The sequence below is a fragment of the Mus pahari genome, chromosome 5, assembly GCF_900095145.1.
Source record: "Mus pahari chromosome 5, PAHARI_EIJ_v1.1, whole genome shotgun sequence".
NCBI classification, from domain to species: Eukaryota; Metazoa; Chordata; class Mammalia; order Rodentia; family Muridae; genus Mus; species Mus pahari.
In genome coordinates this window covers 29261610-29268119 of record NC_034594.1, presented here as the reverse complement: position 1 = coordinate 29268119, position 6510 = coordinate 29261610, and the positions used below count along the sequence as shown (strand labels likewise).

The window sequence follows — 6510 nt, the reverse complement described above, 5'->3', positions numbered from 1 at the left end:
AAAAAAAAAAAAAAAAAAAGAAAGGAGCCAGATATAGCTGTCCCCTGAGTTGTTCCGCCAACACCTGACTCTGGAAGAATACTTATCCTTCATGTTATTAGAAACGACTTTCCTATTGATAACCCCAAGTTATTTACTACTACATATTATCTAGGCTGTTCCTAACTCCAATTGGACAGCCCACAAGGCAACACTTTCTTTCTTTCTTTTTTAATTGGATATTTTTAACTGCTTCTACGAAGGTGTTCACTCCATTACCTCCTACCTCCAGGTTTCTTCCCTTCTGAGTCTAGTCTTGACTTTTTGAGAAGTTAGAACACTAAGATGGAAGTGTGAGCCAAAAATCCCTTTCCTGTCCAAGTTGTTTCATTCATGATATTTCAACAGAGCAATTGTAACACTTCTAAAATATTATCTCAACAAGGACAAGACCATATATTATCACATACAATTACAATCATATCTAATCTAGATGCTTAGACACCAAAGCAAGATCACTACAATTAACACCCAAGACAAGTATATATATATGAAATCATCAACCCTCGAACAGTAAATATTGACAAATGTAACATAAATGAAGCACATGACAGGAATATCAAATTATACATTATAAATTTGCTCATGAGATCCTTTTGGCTTTATGGTACTTTCCCAGTTGCAAATTTGCAATAAATATAATATCCATAATTAGTGGATCATTTGGTTCAATATTGGCCAGGGTTGCATGCAAGCAAATGAGCTTACAGGCAGTTACAAAAGCTGCTCTTTGTGTCTGACCATATTGGAAATTTGCTGTCTTTCTAATAACCTTGTAGAGAATTTTTAGAATAATCTTTAAATATGGTATATGGTTTCTCTAGTGTGAAAACATAGCAACCAGGAACTGTATCTGAGTTTTGTCCCTGGGTGGTGGGATTAAAGCTCTACATGAGCACTACCACCTTGTTTACTGTAACACTAGAATTTAGAAACCAACTAATTTATAGTGTTCTGTTTAAAGGCATGGGCTATCACTGCCCTGTTCAAATATTTTATCTTAGTTCTAAATTGCTCTAACTTTTAGATATTTAGAAAACAGTTTTTAAATGTAGCAACCCTTTGAATTCACTTAAAGCATTTTAAATCTCTTAACTATGTTTTTAATCCCAAACAACAAAAAAACATTCTTTTAATATCTAGAGAACTCAGAAGATAATGTCCAAGATGGTGTGGATCATGTGCCAATCTACAGTCTAATATCCTAACATAAATTAAGATATGTAGTTTAGAAAACTATTTTTCATTTTGTGCCAGTAAGACAAGGGTGTCATTGGTAATTAGCATTCTCTTCTAATGTTAAAGAACATTGTTTCACCTACACAGGCTTGTAAGTTAATAATTTCAAAAGTAGGGTGACTGTACATTTGAAAGACCAATAGCTATTGTTTTCTGCCTATGTACACCCTGAATGTTCTATGCCTGTTTTTGATAATACCTCTTACATTTTTTCCTCAGGAGCATTTTTTTATGGTTTGTTTCTGACATTGGAGGAATTTTAATCTCTGTTTTCTATTGCTGCAACAAACCATGTCCCTGTAAATTCATGGTTATATTAGCAACAAGTGGCTTTACTTGTTGCTATTTGTTCTACTATACATGATTCATCCTGCACGTTGTTTTACCCAAGGTAAAGTTCCAAGGATGCAGCCAATCTGGATGCCAAGCTTTTGGTGAAATTACTGTGGCATTGGGTTCTATGTCTACTAAACCTTCCATTTCAATGTCAGTTATTTGTATTTTAAACTTAACTCTCTGATCATTTATAGCAGTTTGCTAAAATACTTGTTTTCTTGTATTTCCTGACTTTTTTGTTTAATCCACTGAAGCTGTTCTGCCTTCAATTACATCTACTGTTAGTGTTGATTTTAACAACAGGCATTAAATCTTTAATTGCTCTGTAGATTAGTTACTCTGATATTGACAGGAAAAGAGTGAATTAAAGATGATATAGGGGCCTATAGGAGGGCCCCTAGATCATTCCTGATGGCAAAGGATTATCTTTTTTTTCCTAGAATTCCACTTTTATTTTTATTTTTTTATTATTTTCTTTATTTACATTTCACATGCTATCCTGAAAGTTCCCTATACACCCCCGTGCCCCTGCTCCCTGAACCACCCACTCCCATTACTTGGCCCTGGCCTTCCCCTGTGCTGGGTCATATAAAGTTTACAAGATCAAGGGGCCTCTCTTCCCAATGATGGCCAATTAGGCCATCTTCTGCTACATATGCAGCTAGGGACTCGAGCTCAAGGAGTACTGGTTAGTTCATATTGTTGTTGCACCCACAGGGTTGCAGCCCCCTACAACTCCTTGGGTACTTTCTCTAGCTCCTCCATTGGGGGCCCTGTGTTCCATCCAATAGCTGACTGTGAGCATTCACTTCTGTGTTTGCCAAGCACTGGCATAGCCTCACAAGAGGCCACTATATCAGGGTCCCTTCAGCAGAATCGCAAAGGATTATCTTGTCTGTCCCGTTTGAATTGCATTCATTATTCCAATGACAGCTTTTGCCATACCTCTAGGAAAAACAAATCATTGTTTCTAGGAAAGACTTGCTTACAACATCTGACATTTTTAGATTTCTTAAAACTTTTAGAAATTGCTCTATCAGAGAAGTAGAGTCCATATGAGATCCGCTATCAGCCAAATTGCTAATGCAGTCACAGATAGGTGCTGGTTTTGCCTTTAAAGACCTAGCCTTGCTTTTGTCTTCTGAATTAGCATTTTAAAAGCCAAAGAATCAATTAATATCTGTCCGATTTTGTCTGACACTATTCTATTACAGCTGTCATTAATCTTTCTGAAACAAATCAGTGAAGGCTTCCTGGGGCCTTGTATAATTTTAGAAAATGACTGAGACCTATTTCTTCATCCTTCAACATTGTCCCAAGCTTTTAAAGCTGGTGGACAACAAAGCACCAAGGTGTGATCATCAATTCTAGCTACTTTTATAACTCACCATATTGGCCTTTAGCCAGCAACTGGTCTTAGAAAACATTAATACCTCTAGACCAATTACATTCTTCTATGGCCCTAGCTTCCTCTTTCCACCATGTTCATCATTGTAACTGATAACCATCTTCAGATATTGCTGTTGTCAAATCTTTCCAGTTTCGGGGCATAGTTTTTTTATACTCTCTGAATTTAAGATTTACTTAACATAGGGTGAATGAAACCATGTGATTGCTTCTGTAATCTTGTCAAATATAATGTCTGTAAGTTTTCACTTAAGTTTTTCATAACCTTGGCAGGTTGTTTGCAGGTTGTTTTTGTTTAACTGGATAAACTAAAGTTGATTTTCAGAAACTCTCTGGACAATACTCTTCTATTCATCCCGTGGTGGATCTGTGTATTCTTACTTAAGTTCCTGTCTGTGTCTGAGTACTTTTCTTATTTTCTTTCTTTTCTTTTCTTTTCTTTTCTTTCTTTCTTTCTTTCTTTCTTTCTTTCTTTCTTTCTTTCTTTCTCTCTCTCTCTCTNTCTTTTCTTTTCTTTCTTTCTTTCTTTCTTTCTTTCTTTCTTTCTTTCTTTCTTTCTCTCTCTCTCTCTCTTTCTCTCTCTCTCTGTCTCTCTCTCTCTCTCCTTCCTTCCTTCCTTCCTTTCTTTCTTTCTTTTTCTTTTTCTTTTTTGCAGCACAGCAAATTGCCTGGTTTTTTTTTTTTTGTTTTTTGTTTTTGTTTGTTTGTTTTTTTGGGGTTTTTTTTGGGGGGTTTTTTTTTTTTTTTTTTTTTTTTTTTTTTTTTTTGGTATACATCCAGATTTCAACTTTTAGTGGTCCTGAACAGAGTGGGGAATGAGACAATGAGTCAGGAGGCCAGGCCCACCAATCTGCAAATGATCTGCAAACATAGTAACACAGAGCTCCTCCCAGTCCCTACAGAGAGTCTTAGGAACAACACTGAAACCTGAGTCTGCAGGGTCAGGGCCTTGTGTTCCAGCTTTCAGGCTCCATATCAGACCTGATGGGTGGCCAGCATGACTCGAGAGCCCTGTTCAAACCTCTTCAGTGTGTAAAAGCAAAGAAATTATGGGAAAAGGAACCAACTCAGAACCGTGTGCACTCAGGACGCTTCTCATGACCTTTTGCTAGGCATATATCCACCAAGGGACCTGAGTGCTGGCCCATCTGAGTTGCTCTGTGACTACTCTGTTTACCTCTAGACCTGAGCTCAAAGCTCGAGGGTTGATGGAGGCAGCAGAGCAAAGGACCCAGTTCTCCCTTTCCAGGCTGGTAGCAGGTGAAACAGTGTAGTCCAGAGCTAAGTGAGGGAGGCCAGGTTCTTCCAAACTCATCTCATGGCTTTTGGCCACAGCAAGTGCTGGGTGGTGATGGGCAATAAGGAAATTGAGGAGAGGAAAGCAGCACCCCTTGAAAAAGGTGGGAAGGTGGGAAGCCCTGAATTCCTCACCCACGGTCAATTTCAGAGGGAGGGGAGGATTACAATCTAAGCTTTGGCCAAAGGTGGAAGTGAAGGAGTGGGGACCATGGCTTAAATGGGGCTTTATTCAAGACTTAAGAAAGCAGGGATACAGCCAAAGAGCCCCAAGCCCAGCTTTAGTTAGTCCCACGACTGCTACCTGAGGCCTTCCCATCTATTCTAAGGGCCAGTACACAGCTATGGCAGAGGGCGGTGCAGGCAAAGGCAGGCCTAGGCCAAGTGCCAGCAGCAGGTGTTTGCATGATGTGTCTGTTCACTGTTGCTCACTGCTCCCAAAGGAAAGCGATTTCAATACACCTTCTTGATCCCAAAGTTCAACCAGGCAGACAGAGGTTACACAGACAATGTTGCAGAGCACAATGTAGGTATTTCAGATGGATGAGAAGTTAGTATCAGAGCAGTGTCTCAGGATGAGGTCTGAGTGGGGCTTCCCCTCCAGAACTTTGAGGTCTACAAATGTATCTAGAAAATTGACTGCTGTGGAAAATGAAGACTTGAGTTGGATGGGGAGGGGAAGTCAGGGCCTTGGTGACTAATTGCTTTAACACTGTCCTTCTGGTAGCTGTGGCAGCTTCATGTTCTCTTTTGACATCATCAATCACCACAGCTTCTGCAGGATAACTGATGCTATGGGAATTCTTCCACTTTGTCAGCACTGTTGTGGCTCTTGTATCCATCACTCCATTCAAATTGTTCAGGCTGCTCATATTGACTCTTGTTACAAATCTTACAGGTAGGTGGTGCTTCTGGGTACTTAGGCCCACATTATATTTTAAGGCTGTATATTAGGTTTTCATATATTGTTCATAGGGGCACAATTATCATCCCTGTGCATCTTGTAAATTTCATGTCCTCACCGTCCTTCAGACCCCAGCTAATTGCCGTTGCCTCTTCCTTTCTTGCCTTCTTCCAGTTCTTCCAACAGTCAGGAATTTGAGAGACTTTTACTCTTGAGCCTGTGGTGACTGTCATCTTGCATCTCTGTCTCTCTACTTTTCTTATTTTCATCTATAATTCTTTATATGGCTTGCATCTAATCAACACATTTTTCATATTTAACATAATTATTAAACCACTATTTCATGTTTGGTGCAAAATGGCTATTAAGGATGTAATATGGGCTATCAAACTTATAGTAATTATAAATGGTATTATGTCAATCTCAAGTCATTTTTCTTTTCATTTTCTGCTTTGATTTTCAAGCCATCTAAAGAAGCACTATACAGTATTCTAACACCTTGTATTATAATATTTTCCATCTTCAACATTAGAAGGGTTGTTCTTTTTACTGTTACTTAGTTCTATCCTTGAGGATTTTCCAGGTATATTAACAAGTCTGATGGCTTCTCAGTTTGTCCTCAGTGGCATGATTTATGGATCTCTGAGGTCATGCGCTGTGTTGGAGCACCAAGCATTGGTTGTTATTTCATAAAAAAGGTCTCAATCATTTGGTTTTCCCAATGAAGACTCAGGAACCAGATGATAGGGTAGAATCCCGCTAGCTCAGAGAGACAGAGAAAGTATCCCAGCTGACCTTCCTTTTTTTCTGATATCTCAGAAGGAATGATTCTTTCTCTTACCATCTCAAAAACCTACTTTAAACTGAATATCTTCCCTTTCTAATTCTTGTCGGTCTCTCAATCCATCTTTATGACTGTCTTACACTCTATATTTTTTTATTAATAATCATATGTTAAATTCCTGTCAACATTTTGCTTGTTCCAACTCATGACCTGTGGTTGACGTTATTTAATCCTTGTAAGAATATTTAGGCAGAAATCTCTTGTAGTAAAGCTATGTGTCAAGGCTGTGCCACACCACAACAGAAAACAGTGTTGTACAGTAAGTAACACAATCTTGGGCAGGGATGTATCACAATGTGATAAAATATACTGAAAAAAAAATTCTAGAATGAACATGAAAAACAATTCAAAGTAAATGGCATCAAGAAACAAGCTCATGTAGCCATTTTAATATCTTACAAAATAAATTGCAAGTCAAAAAGTTTCAGAAGACATAGAGAAGAAC

The 6510-nt window shown here is 38.4% G+C and overlaps 1 pseudogene; it reads right to left on the bottom strand.

Moving 5' to 3' along the window:
- Positions 1-5014: 5014 nt before the first annotated feature.
- Positions 5015-5454, bottom strand: LOC110322525 (annotated as a pseudogene).
- Positions 5455-6510: the final 1056 nt, after the last annotated feature.